Source organism: Cavia porcellus, unplaced genomic scaffold (genome assembly GCF_034190915.1).
Source record: "Cavia porcellus strain 051 isolate PalLab524CR breed Dunkin Hartley unplaced genomic scaffold, mCavPor4.1 scaffold_10, whole genome shotgun sequence".
Taxonomy (NCBI): Eukaryota; Metazoa; Chordata; class Mammalia; order Rodentia; family Caviidae; genus Cavia; species Cavia porcellus.
The window spans coordinates 40,947,644-40,962,829 of record NW_026947493.1 but is presented as its reverse complement, the minus strand read 5'-3'; positions in this window follow the sequence as shown (position 1 = coordinate 40,962,829).

The following is a 15,186-nucleotide window of genomic DNA, read 5'->3' as shown; positions in this document are numbered from 1 at the left end:
CAAGGGACAGGAAGACTTTTGTCTCCCCCACTCATTGCTTTGCTGCCTGCTGTCTCTTATGAATGCTTCACCTCTGTGAGGCCTGTTTGCCAACCATTCTATCTTGGAGCCAGCTGATAAAAGTAACTAAGAAAATGGTAGTGTTTCTGCCATGCCAATCATCACTTGCTACAAATCAGTGCAAAAAAGAAAAAAAAAAAAAACTCCAGAAAGCAAACATTAAATATTTAGCAGCATACCACTGCCCCAGAATCTCTTTGGGGAGGGGGTGCAGTTCTTCTATACCATAGTGCAGGTAGTTATATCAGGGCTAATAATCCTATTGACCCTATTCTCTGTTCCAAGAGTAGGCAGGGGACCACATCCTTTTTGCACTCTTCTAAGCTTTCATGATTTGCACAACCGTCGGTAGATATTTCAAGAAGGGCAGATCATAGTCTTTGCTGGGATTGTTGCTGAAATTATTGAGAAAGGAACACTTTTTCCTTTTGAGAGTTTGGGTACTAAGGTGCCTAGATATCTGGAACTTCTGAAGGACATGTGGATCATAATAAGAGAAAATCTTGAAAATGAAACCAGCACAGAAGAAAATAAAGCTTGAAGAATGAGAAAAAAATGATAGAGGTTATGATTATCACCTTAATAAGTGGATAGAACTCTTTTATCTCACTAAATTAAGCCAACAGATGCCTTGCATTGCTTCAGTTATTTTGAGTTCAGTTTCTGTTACATGTAAACACATAAATCTGATTTATGTAATTGTATGAAGAACATACACACACAAGCGTGTGCACACACACACACACACACACACACACACACACACACACACTCCAAAAACCAGACAATATTTTTCAGAAAATAAGGAAAAGGAGACTTTTTAAAAGGCAGTGTGAAACATTTCATTACTGTGTAAGGCAATATGAATTATACTTTTTCACATTCTTTTAATTTCAGATTTTGCCTAGGAACTTACCAAACAGGCCTGGAAAACTTGTTATTAGACACAAAGCAGACATTTGGAAATTAGCATCCTTTTTTTTTTCTTTCCCTGCATTTCTCAGGCCATATTAAAATGTCAGAACTCTACCCCCCAGGGTGGGAGCAATATATGAAATAATATTCTACCATCAGAGGAGCTTTTCCAAAAATAGGGAACTATTATTGTGAAGAATGCACAATGCAAAATGCTCAGTGCCCTGTTTTTCTTTGTAAACAATTTTTTTTTTTGGTAAACAATTTTCAAAGAAACAAAGCCAACAATAACCCACTGATTTACTATTAGCAAGTTTTGATAAAATTTGGTTCCCAAAGGTAGAAACAGGCTGGGGAAATAAATCTCCTATACAGCTGGATCAAAGTCCAATGATGCAAACTTCCTGGAAAGCAATTTGTGAGTACAAAAACTCATATATTTCTATTTGGTTTTGTTTAACACATTCCACTTCTGGTATTGCATGTTAAATAATTGGAAAATCAGGAGAAAATTCATACAAAATAATTTCTTTGCAGCCTTGTTTATAATTCAGAAAGATTGATGGAATAATAAATGCATAGTTAAGTAAATTAGAGCTTAGTAACACTATAAAACTATTTTTTCAGAAAATATACTTCTGAGAATTTCAAATGTAGTCTTGGCATAATGTATAAGAAAAAATTCAGTGCAAAACTGTTGTAGTATGACCTCACAGGAAAATTCATGTGTAACTCATGACTCATCTCATTTCAGGCTAAGAACATTTCAAAACTGTAAAGCTTTTGTGTCTGCCAAGACTTTATCCAGTCCCCCAACTGTTGAATTCTTATTTTTGTCTCAAAATTCAGCTCAATTACTATGCTTCTTGTAGAATTTTTTTTTTCTTTTAAAGGTAGTACCTAAGGACAATAAATCTTTGTTTCCTGAAGAATAAAGCACATTTCTACTTAATTTTGTAATCTGCCTTACTTCAGCGGATTTATCTATCTCATAACCACCACCTTCAATTGGAATTATTACTTGGGGCGAGAATATTTCCCATTCTGAATCTGCACGGAGGCTGATACGGGACTGGCCAGCAAGGACCAATGGGATGCCCTGTCTTCCACTTGTTACAGGACTCAGTGACTTTGTTGCACTGAGTAGGACTTTTATAAATGTATATTACTTTTAAGCAGCCATTCTCATCTATAATTTAGTATTTTTAACTGTGAAATGTTGATACACTTTACAAAATAAGGATTTAGCCACTTTTAATGTGCCAATTATTGGGTGGATTCCATGAATAAAGTCAGATCAGCTTTAAAAATATATGGTAGTATCCCTAGAAACCCTAAGGGACCCATGAAAGTAACCTGCTGTTATTACACAGATTGCAGCAGGGGCCTGCTGGCTCAGGCAATACGAAACAACAGTACAGTGTGACAAATGAAGAGAATATGAGTTTTTGCTCTTTTGTCTGCTAAACAAATGAGCAGTGCTATCAGTGTAGCCCCTGCCGGTGCTTCCCCTAAAATGCCTACTTCATCAAGAGTCTCTTTCTGCCCAGGCGCTCCCATTTTTAGTTATGCTCTAGTCTTTCTCTTCTTCCTCTTCCTCATCATCTTTCTACTACTACTACTGCTACCACTACTACTGTTTTCTCAACTAGTGATTAATGGCACCAAAGCTTATTTTTATGACCATAATGTTTTCTTACAGGATTGGCAGCCTTCAAATAAACTTTTTTTTTTTTTACTTTGTTTTGGGAAAGATTTTTTAACATAACTAAGGGCCTGCTTAGAAGACTTCCACAAGGAAATATTGGGGCAATAATGAAATAGTGCTTAACACAGAGGCTGTAATGCTTCTTTCAAATAGTTCATGTGAAATTTAACGCACATATTGCAAAATCAGTTACAATATGTGCTAATCATTATTAGCCTTATTATGGTAACTATTGTCCCTGGGTAACTATGAAGAAAGAGTAGGTATCCTTGTCTTTAATACATGGAAGTAGGATGAGAAGGGAATTCCCCTGGAGTGACCTTTGTGTACACAGAATTGGCCAAGGGATTTCTGAGTTTATCCATAGAAATGAACTGGGATCGTCTCTCCACTGCACCTCTGAGGAAGTGAACATTGTTTGGAGTACTTTATAGTCTTGATCTTGGCTAGAAAACACAGTTTTTTCATATTTCAATTCAAGAAATGTAGGAATGGTGTTAGTCTACAAATGTTAATTAACAAGTTGTCCGATTAAGTACAATGTTTGGATACCATGTGAGATGGGACACCTAGGTTTTTATTCCCTTGGGTCTTTATTTTTACCTCCAATATCACTTCACAAATAGTGTCTGCTTTCTTCTCCTTATTTATCCTGGCTGGGATAGTGTCCATTATCCATGTATTCAACAGACGCCTACTAAGCAATTGCAAGGGGCCTGTCACACTTATTAATATTGTATTTCTAATCATTAAAAGACTAGATAACACATAACTGGTGTTAAAAAGCATTTAGGCTGTACTTATTTATATGCATGTGGAGAAGAGGGTGGACATCACTGAAACATAAAATCTAGTTTACAGAGTAAAATAAGATCAAATTTTGATTTGAAACATAATTTTGAAACTAACTTTTTTTTTTTTTTTTTGTCTTTTTCCTTTTTGTTGGTACCGGGGATTGAACTCACGACTGCTTGCTTCCAAAGCAGGCGCTTATGCCTGCTGAGCTAAACCTCCAGCCCCAAAACTAACTTTTAAAATTAAGTTATTAAACTCTTGGAGTTTCAGTTACCATTTGTATTAATTGCAAATGGTCACTAGCATAAAGTTCAGAGTCTAATCTACCTTGTTGGGTTGGTTGGCAGGCTCTTTACCTTACATTCCTGAGATTATGCAGAAGTTCCTATTACCTATTGGAGAATAGCTTGTCACAAGGAGTGTATTTACATGTACTCTTCTATGAACCCCTTGTAGTTAAATGAAAACAAGAAAACAGGCTTAATTTGTTGTCAGAGCTGTTGATTTAGTTTGGATTGAGCAAGTGAGATCAAGGAATACATCACACATTAAGTTATATCACTCTTCACCATGTTGTCTGTAGTAATACCTGCTGGTCTTATGGAGTCTAAAGATGGTGAATGTATTAGAGGGAATTACATGACTGCCTCTCTAGTCTAATTATAGAGAACCCCTAGAGTTTCCATTTTTTCACTCAATTTCAGTCTTAAAGTGCCATTTTTATAATTTTCTCTTTATTTTTAATAAAAATAAAAAGTGTGCACATAAACAAATTCAGTTGACTTGAAAGATCTGGGAAAAGATTTTTATGGGACAAGTAGTAATAAGCTCTCTAGAAAACAGGAATGGAGGCATTTAATGTTCATAAGCAACAAAAACAGTAGCTGTTACAGAAGTTGGAGCCACAGAAAATTTTACTTGTTTTGTAATTCTTCTCCTTACATATTATTATTTTTCCTATAAAATTTATATCCTAAATGAGAGAAATGATAGATATAGTGTAGATACCATGCCAAATTGTTATCATTCAGTGAATACTCACTTCCCGTCCTCTAATCTACACTTTCATGGAATACTGCAGTTTCTTACTCCATTGATGTTGGCCTTGATTTTAACTTTGCCTTTGATGTTTAACAACCATAAAGAACCTGGAACATCACCCAGTTTCTTAGCTAATACATGATTCTGTCCATTTCATAAAATCTGGGAGAGCATATAAGACTCCAATGAACTTTATTATGGTGATAATATTAACTACAGTATCAGTATTTGTTTATGTTGTTTCCTCAAATTCAGTTCTAACGGGACTATGTGAAGAGGGCCACTTGATACCTGGACTCACAGTCAGATTATAAGAGAGAAACTGTGAACTTAAGGAACTCAAACTTTTCATAATGGGATCAGTATATTGTGGGTTTTATTCAAGAGGAAGAATTTATTTCTGTCTTCCAAGTCTATTGGCTATATTACTTTGGGTTTTTTCTTTTTTCTTTATTTATTTAAGAGAAAAACATAGGAAAGAAAAACAAAAAGCAAAAGAGATAAATGATAACAACAAATTCAAAACAATAATAGTATAGATTTTCAAAACAAGATGGGCAGAAATTTAACAATGGTTCCAATATTGCATATTGTTACCTTCAAAAGGGTTGCTTAGATTACCAGAAATAGACATTCAAAATTGATCTAATCATATGAATATTAATTGTTCTTTTCCAAGAACCAATAGAATTAGTCGAATAGTCATCTTAGCTATCTTACATGTGTACACATTTATGTATTTTTCCTTTTCTCTTCCTTGTTTCTTCCTTTCCCCTATCCCAGGTACTTTTCTTCTTTGAGCAGTTTCCTACCCTTATACAATATTTATTGTAGAGTTTGGATTGCATTTTCTCTTTCAGCATCTTACATGAAGGAGACAATACAGTATTCACACATGTGAGTTTAATTTATTTCACTTATGAATATATTCTCAAGTCACATCCATTTACTTACAAAAGCCTCAATGCAATCTTTCTTTATAGCTGAGTAGTACTCCACTGTATAAAATATCACTTTTTAAAATCCATCCCTCAATTGATGGGCACTTATGTTGTTTCCAAGATCTGGCTATTACAAATTGTGCTGCTATAAACATGGCTGCACATATATCACTGTAGTATGATGTTTTCAGGTCTCCTGGGAAAATGCCCAGAAGCCCGATAGCTGAGTCAAATGGAATCTCTAACACTAGCATTCTGAGGAACCTCCAGGCTAATTTCCACGGTGGCTGTACCAGCTACATTCTTATCAGCAATGGAGAACAGTTCCTTTTTCCCCACAACCCCAACTAGCATTTGTTATTGGTTGATTTCTTGATCTTGGTCACTATTTCGGGAGTGAGATGGAATCTCAGTGTTGTTTTAATTTGCATTTCTCTAATGACCAATGATGCTGAAAATTTTTCATATATTTATTTGTCATTTGTATTTCTTCATCTGAGAAGTGTGTATTCATCTCAGATGCCCATTTTGGGATTGGGTCTTTGAATTTCAGGGGCCTAATTTTTAAAAATTCTTTATATGTTCTAGATAGAAGTCCTCTGTCTGAAGGACAGTTGACTAAGATATTTTCCCAACTCATAGGTTTTCTTTTCACTCTGTTGGAGATTTCTTTTGACATGCAAAAACTTTTTAATGAGATGAGATCCCAGTTGTTGATTCTGAGAAATATTTCCTTGCAGTTGCATTTTATTCATGAATTTTCTGCCCACCACTATGCCGTCAAGATTTCTGCCTATTTTGTCTTCCAGCAGATTTAGTGTTTTGTTTTAATATTTAGATCTTTGGTCCATTTTGACTTTAGCGCATAATGCTATACATGGATCTAGTTTCAGTTTGCAGCATATGGAAAGCCAATTAGTTCAGTACTACTTATTAAAGTGGCTATCCTTTTTCCAGTGAACATGTTTGGGCCCTTTATCAAAGATGAAGCTGGCCATATTACTTTGAAAATATATAGGAGTGTAAATGTCCATGGGACATTGCCTTCCAATCTCTGTCAGAAGAACATAGCCCCATAGCTGCTGCTATTCAAGGCCAAAGCCAACCAATTTCCCCCCTAATTTAGCCACAGAGCTAAATTCATCCTGCCTTCACTGAACTTTGGTAGCATGAAGATGCATAAATGTAGGAATGAAGGAATGACTCAACCACTGAAAATGGGGGTGATTTTTGTTTTCTAAATAACATTGTTATAAAAATAAGTGATTTGTGTTTAAATTAATAATGGAAATGAGGTGATGCCATAACCAAAACCTCAAAATTTAGATTTAGTTTTGGGACAAGACAGTAAGTAATGAGGAAATGTACAGGAAGAAAAATGATGACATATATTTTGAAATAACACAATATTTGATAAAACTCTTGTCTATAGTAACCAAGAATATATAAAATGTAACTAAAAAGCATGGGGTGAGGTGCTCTCAAAAGCATGGGCAGATATCTCTCAATTATGAATGATAAAATGGTACAGCAAAAAACATGAGCTTAGTAAAAACTGGTTTGCAAACAGTATTTATAGAAAGTATAGAGAACCCAGAAATATTAGATCATTAAAGTGGTCTTTTATCAAAACAAAGACATGGCAATTAAATACAAAGGAGTGCTTGAAAATGGCTTTAATATTTGTTAAGACATGAACAGATTAGATTCTTTTCAGTTTAACAAGAGGACTTCTAGGAAAAATAAGGGCACAATGCCACAAGTGCAGTGTATTCTAAGCGTGACTCCCAGTGAGTGTTCTCATGCAGGAAGACTCATCTTCCTCTCATAAGAGGGTACAAAGGTATTATTTCACATTGTTCTTTCTCTTTCTAGCTGCACTATAGAATGTATCATTTCCCTTTTGGTCCATCTTTGAAGCAAGGGTAGTTAGCAAACAATTATTTAATTTCCTGTTGTATGAAGTCTTGAGCCATTTGCTTAGCTGGTTTCCAAATTACTGTGAGCCACAGACTATGTTGCATTTTCCATTTGTTGCGGATACCCTATCCAAGCTACATAACTATATATCAAGTATGTGGCTGATAGATAATGTGTCAGTTTAGTCCATAAGTCACTGAATTGAGAGGAGACAAGGCATCCCAAATATAGATCATGACATTCTGTATTTTTGTCTGATTCTGATTGTATGGGTAAGGAATATTTTTTGCACATGGGAAGACAGAGAATATATGAAAAAATGGATTATTATAACATGATTTATTGTGAAGTAAATACTCACCCAATCACCCTACCCCACTGGGAAGATCATATCTTAATTCCCATTGATGCTGGCTTGACTTTGACTCTACTTTTGGTCAATGAGATTTTAGAAAATGTGATGCAAACATATGTTTATAATGCATTTGCATGGTTGGGCTTATCCGAGATATCTGCTAGGTTCTCCATCTGACACTACTGTTAGATACAAAAACTGAGATGCACCAATTCACAGTCCCACAGCTAAAACATGCCTTGCTCATTTAACTTGCAAGTACATGAGAAAGTAATAAGTGCAGTTTGTTATGTAAATGAGATTTTATGCTATTTTACTTTGCAACCAAAGATGCTTTATGTTTAAATACATGAACAAACAAAATATTCACCCCAAGAAGAGAAAATCGGCAGTATTATTGGTTTATGGTGGTGGAGAGAGTGTGGATTTATCTCAGACCAAATTAGAGCTCCAGATAGATGATCAGCAATGAGTTTGCAAAGACATCTTTGGCTTTTCCACCTTTCATGTTAAATGATTGTGATGAATTTCTATCTAAATTTTGGAAGGTTCTTAAAACTAAGTACTGTTTGTTTCTTTGAAGTATGTAACTGCTGGCAACTAATATCCCTGGGAATCATGAGGAAAAGTGGAGTTTGGGCTTGGAGTGTATAGACTTAGCAGTGATCACATTTTGCAGAATTCTATTTGCAAGCTCATAAAATTACCACACTTAGTTCACCATATGGTACCACTGACTTTGCTGAAGGAACTATTGTATTTGGAAAATCAAAAGTACTCACTAAATCTTCAAATCTCTTTTTTACCCTACTGCCGTGGTTTCCATGACTACATTTCACAGTCTCCTGTTACATTTTAAATGTAAACAGTTTTCACAGAAAACCACTATAAACAACTTTCAGAAAGAGGAAACTTTTGGGGAAAGAGGAAACTTTAACTTTTTGGGCAGCTTTTCTGATAGGTGTAGATTTCTACAATTTTGAGATTAAGTACAATACAAATGAAAAAAGTATATATATATATATATATATATATGTGTGTGTGTGTGTGTGTGTGTGTGTGTGTGTGTGTGTGTGTATCAAGAGTTGAACTCAGGAGAGAAATACACATATAAAGCATGATTATTAAGTTGTTAAGATGAGTCCTGTGAATGGATGTAAACATTATACACATATTGTAGAATAGCATCATGCTGCTTCAAAAAGAATAACACTTCTATTTCATGATAGATGTAAATATGCATTACTTTTTGTTCCATTTGTTTCAGTATTCAACACTCATTTTTTGGTTTAGTAATTAGCACCGTTAAAATTGATCCAGCATTAGTAGAGTAACCTCTATCTTGTGCAAAGAAGTTTCCCCAGGTTTTCAGTGACGTCTAGATATTGAATAATCAACACGGGACAGGCCAAGAGTTGGGTGCTCTGAAAATGCAAAGGCCATATCAGAAGTTGCACTGAGGGTCTTAAGGAAAGTCCTAAATCTCCATCTTCAACTTCCCACTTAAAGGAGGAGAACACAATATGGAACAATCTTTACTGTCTCCACTCTACTTTTTCTTCAGGTACTGAAGGCCAAAATATCTGGTGAATTTTGAAGACTGTGACATGAGATGACAGTGACATTATTCTTGCTGGAATTTAGGCTTCTGCCACACTGCAGTTCCAGTTTGTTTCTTTTCTGTGTACTAGAGGCCATCCAGTTGATATGCATGTAAGGACAGAAATCCATGCCAGGGCACGGTAGGAATTGTACAGTGTGGAGGCAATTAAATTTGTACATGTATCTATGATTATTAGAGGATTTTTCAAAAAACACATCTCCTCTTATGGCAATTTACATGAAACTGCATGCATGTGTAGGTATAACTGGAAACATTAATAACTTTTTAAATGAGATTCCCAGGAAAACTCAAAATTCCAAATCTGAGCAAAAAATTTTGCTTACACAGGTAAACAAAAATTGTGTATCAAATTGGAGAACGGGTAGAGAATATCAGAAAATAGCTGAGTAAGGGCCTCCAAGCATCCTCTCCTCTATTAATACAATGAAAACACTAGAAAATTCAATGAAAGCAATGTCAAGCTCAACTTTTCCTTGAAATTTTGAAATTAAAAAATAACTTTCATCAATCTCCAGAATTTTAGTTTTAGGCAAGAAAAATAGCCTAATTTCTGTAGGAAAAGTGAAATTTATGAGATTTTAATTTGTTTAATTTCCCTGCTCAAACTTGAAAAAAGAACATCTTGTAAGCACCGATCACTTTATGAGGGCAGTTTTTTCTTTAGGGATATTTATCAAAACAGTGAGCACAAATTGTTTAACACTGAATTCATCTGAGGTGCTATATGGCTGTTGGGGTAACCTACAATAACCAAGATTTTAAGAAAAAAAAAAGCTGTGTTATGACATACAGGGAATTTTTAAAACTTCTGATATATGTCTGGAAATCTAGAAATCAATGTATATATGTAAAGATGTGCATATGCTAGGACTATAAGCACACTCTAAAAAGAGCAGATCCCTAAGTCTTGGATCTGGCTAATCTGCCATTCAGACTCTGTCCATGCAGGAGGTAAGGGCTAAGACAGCATGATAAACCATTGTATGATTGTTCAAGACATTCTCCAGTGTACATGTAGACCATCATGGCAAGGACTAGGAGGCTTAACTGGTTCTATGCATGTAGAAATATCTCTGTCCAAACACTAGCTAACCACTACGTGAACAGAGACTACAGTAATTGAAAATAAGAAAGAGTGCAAACTTTGATACTTGGCTCAGCAGTGTCACTAAAGCAAGTGACGACAAATGGCAATCAAAACATCCTTGAGGAAAAGCAGAATCTGACTTCTGAAATTTTCATTTTTTTAATATTCAGTTTTTGATAAAAAAAATATGATGCATGTGAAGAAACAAGAAGAGTAAGTCCAGAACACTGGGAAAAGCAATCAATCCAAGCTGTTCTTGAGGAAGCCCTGTTGATGAACTCATTAGGCAAACACTTAACATTGGAAGAAAATATCATGAAAGCAGCAAGATAGAAATTATTCTTCTAGTACAAAAGATGCTTGATTCGATTGAGAGCTGATTTCTCATCAGAGGTTACCTGAACCAGTAAGATAGCATGTTCAAAGTATAGTCTCATAATTTTTATATCCAGCACTTTTATAAAAACATTCAAATAAAGAAACCTCTGATAAAGAAAATCTGAAAAATTCATTGCCAGAAAACTTGGTTTACAAGAAATACTGCAGAAAGTCCACCTAAAAACGAAAGGAGTCTGGGCAATGAATGAAATCAACCATGAGATTAAAGAGCACTGATAAAAATTATTAGGTAGGTATATAAAGAGAACTGTGCAAATTTGTATTTTCAGCTTATTCAAATACTCTTCTATCTTTTTAAAAAGATTACTCCAGTAAGCAATACTTACATGTCTGGGTTGGTAAAAAAAAAAAAAAAAAAAAAAGCAGTTTCCAGATGTAACTATATGACAATAATAACTCAAAAGAAAGTCAAGAAGCACTATATAGAGCAGAATAAAATTTTTGTATGCCCATGAAATTAAGCTCATGTCCATCTAATCCAGACTAGTCTATTTGAAGATATAGAATGTAACCTCCAGGATAATCACTAATAGCTCAATAATGTACTGTAACAGAAATACAAACAGAGAGTTCTACCCTGTCCAACTAAGTGGCATCAGCAAGGAAGTGCCACCAGGGCACACACCAGAATATTTCAGGTACACTGAAGCAAGCACAGCAAAGAAAGTTAGATAGGGAAACAGGAGAAACTAACCAGATCCAAGTCCAGCACAGGGGCTTAGGAAAGGAAACTGGGCTGCTCTGGGCCTGCAGCACCCCTTATGCCTTAGGTTTACATATCTGATATCTTAGGATGGAGCGTAATGTCCTGAGGTTAGTAACCTGCACTTCCCCAGCTGACAGGCTGCAGAAATTACCTCCTACCCTTTTTATCCTTCTCACCAGGAAAACAAACACAGTAAGTGCTATGTTGCAAACCAAGGTATCAGAGAAACTGAAACCCTATGAATAATGTCTGAGAATGCACCAGTGAGCCTTTGAGGAAGATTAAAACAAGCTCATGATGCTAATGAGGCACCTAGATGTATGCACTGATGCACTGAAAAAACCACAGCTTTAGGGCCACGTGAGTTGGCAGTGTTTGTGAACACTGAGACCCTGCAAGGAGAAGACACTAGGTTGGTCAAGAAATAGGAATTTACCCACTTTTGTCTCAAACATCAGGAGTGTTGTGCCCAAGGGCTGTCCTGCTCAATGACTGTTATCCACTGTTATGGACTACACAGCAGCCCCTAACTGAACTGATGTGCTCAGTGCGTCCTGAAAATCCCTTGAGTTTGTGAGCTGGGGAATGGTACTTTGGGGGAGAATGAATAGGGAAGGGTCAAGGGCAGGGAGCTAAAGAGTAGTGCCCTGGCCAGAAGGTGTGCCCTACTGCGCTTGGCCAAAGCTTACGGTGGGAGGATACAGAAGCAGCTAAGAGTACCATGTAGGGAAGACCCTGAGGCTGAGGACGCTGGTACAAGCTAATGGACAGCAGAGTGCTGGGCCAACCACATTGCATCCTCCCCTTTCAGACTCACTAAGGGTATCAGATCTCGGGACAGAGGCAGGGGCCTACAGTTAGTCATGCCACAAAGGAAGCTCACACTGGGGAAGAAGGCTCTGAGGACCGTTCAGATTGACAAATCTCCTTGCTCATAGGCAGGCCATGGAGCAGATCATGGGACCACTGGGAGACCTGCAGTAGCAGATAGCATGTTGGGGGTGGAGAAGGGTGAGGAGAAGAAGCAATTGATTGTTACAGTTGTGCTCCAAGAAAGACAAAAGGGCAGAAAAGACCAGGCCCAGAAATCCATCCGGACACTCCCTGCATGGTGCTTCCTCACAGGTGAGCGTGCAGAGAAGAGCTTACTAGCTGAACTCAGACTGCAGTATAAATGGGGCTGTAAGGACGCAATATTTTGTGTTCTTGTAGCTTTTTTCTTTTTGTTTGTTGTTTTTCACCACTTTTTCTTTTTTCTCTTTTATTTCTTTAACTTCCTTCTGTTTCTGTTGTCTTGTCATCTAGCATTTGTATATGAGAAAAGGAGATAAATAATAAGCAGTTTAAGTAGTATGTTTCAGGAGGCAAGTCAGGGCAATCCTCAACAAAACTGTGAATAGAAGATCTGAACACAAGCTGCCTATCAAATTTTTAAGAGCTCTGAGCCTCTCTCAGTCTCCAATCCACTTCTGCATCCTACTTCTTACTCCCACAAACATTCTGAAAATACAGCTCAATACAGACTTTTCAGTCCATCTTGAAAAACAGTTTCAACAGTTTGATCTGTCTGTGTTGCATCTATTGATATTTCTCTTCTTTTCTTCTCTTCTTCCTGATTTATCCCTTTCCCAGTTTTCTTTTTTATTTTCCTTCCTTCCACCACACACTGTCTCCCAGTCTATCTGTAAGTAGCAGTAATGTATAGCCTGAAAGGGGCAAAAAACAAATGTTAGTGAGATTGTGGGGAAATAAGGAACATATATATGGTTAGTATGAGTGTAGAACCATACAACCACTATGGAAATCCTTATGGAGAGTCTCCAAAAACTAAAATTAAAAATTCCTTTCAACCCAACTGTTCCCATTAGAGGAATCCTCCTAAAAGAGTTAAAGACATCATATTACAGTAACATATGCACATCCATGCTTATAGAAGCATGGTTCAGAATAGCTAAATCTTCAAAGTGGTCTGTATTTCCATCAATACATAAAAGGGCAAATAAAAAATGGTATATATATATACAACAGACTAGTACTCAACCACAAACAAGGATACATTTGATCCCCGTTTTGGAAAATGAATGCAATTTGAGATCATAATTCTTTCTTTTCTTTTTTTTTTTTTTTTGTCTTTTTTCATTTTTATCAGTACCAGGGATCGAACTCAGGACTGCCTGCTTGCAAGGCAGGCACTTATGCCGCTGAGCTAAATCCCCAGCCCCGAGACCGTAATTCTTGATAAAATAAGTGAGACACAGAAGCTTAAATATCACATGGTTTATCTTATATGAGAAACTCAAATTATAAAAAATTTAAAGAGCAAAATGGAACAGAAATAATAGGAAAAAGAAGGTAGACCTTTTGCAAATGGAAAGAGAACTAGAAATAGAAGGAGAGGAAAGAGAAGAGAGGTTTGAAAAGGGAAGTAAAAACCTACTATAGTGTGATATGTACGTATACCAAATCCCCAAAATGAATGTATTCATTATGTATCACAAACATACTAAAAAGAATGACAAGGATATTAAAAATAAAAATATCTCTTTAACATGAAAGAAGACAGTAATGGGAGTATTTTAAGACAAAAAAAAAGACATAGAAAACAAAATGTCAGCGATAGATTTTACCTTATCAGTGCAAACATTGTGATTGAAGTAAACTCTCTAGTTAAAAGACAGACACAGGCAGAAGGAACTTAAAGGGCGTGGTCTAACTATATACTATCTGTAGAATATATGCTCTTGATTAAAGTACACACATATTAAAAGCAAAGGAATGAAAAAGATATGCCATTCAAGTAGAAACTAAAAGAGAGTTAGAGAGGCTATACTAGTATCAAATACTTTATATTTTTATTGCATATCCTGAAACCTTGTTAAATTAGGTATTAAGGCTATGATAGCTTCTTTTAGAAGTGTTTAGCATTTTCTACACATGTGATCATTGCACCTAGAAGTAGTGACATTTTTATTCCTTGCTTTCCAATCTGAATGGCTTTTGTTTCTTTTTAAAGAAGATTTTATTGCTTTAACATCCCTCACTAAAGTATCAAGTACCATAATAAATAATGGGAGGTACTATCATCTTGCCTTTTTTTCTAATTTTAGATAAAATATTTCAGTTTTTCATTATTTTGTGTAGTTTTAATGTGTAATTCATAGATACATTTTATTAGGCTGAAGATGTACTGTTTTCTACTTTATTACTTTGTTTACCATGAAAGGCTGCTGGATTTTGTGAAGCACTATAGTACTTGTTGAGTGAAATACACCGATTTTATATTTTCTACTTAATCAGCAAAAAATCATTATGGCAATAGTTGCATACCCATGTGTCAGAGATTTAGCTGATTTGCTCCAATAAGGATATCACTTCCTGGTGAGCAATTGCAATCACAGTCTGAATAATAAATTTATGATAATTTACCACTGCTCTTCATGATTTATCTACTTTCTCACATAATGAATAAGAAGGCTGATTAGGTAAATAATAAGAATCACCATTTTTACATTCTAAAAGTCTTTACTGAAAACATTAACATATGAAGCTCACTCAGGGATGTCATAATGATTTTGGTTTAAAATTTAAAAAAGGAGATACTTCAAAAAATTAATGTGAGCTCTTACTGATATAAT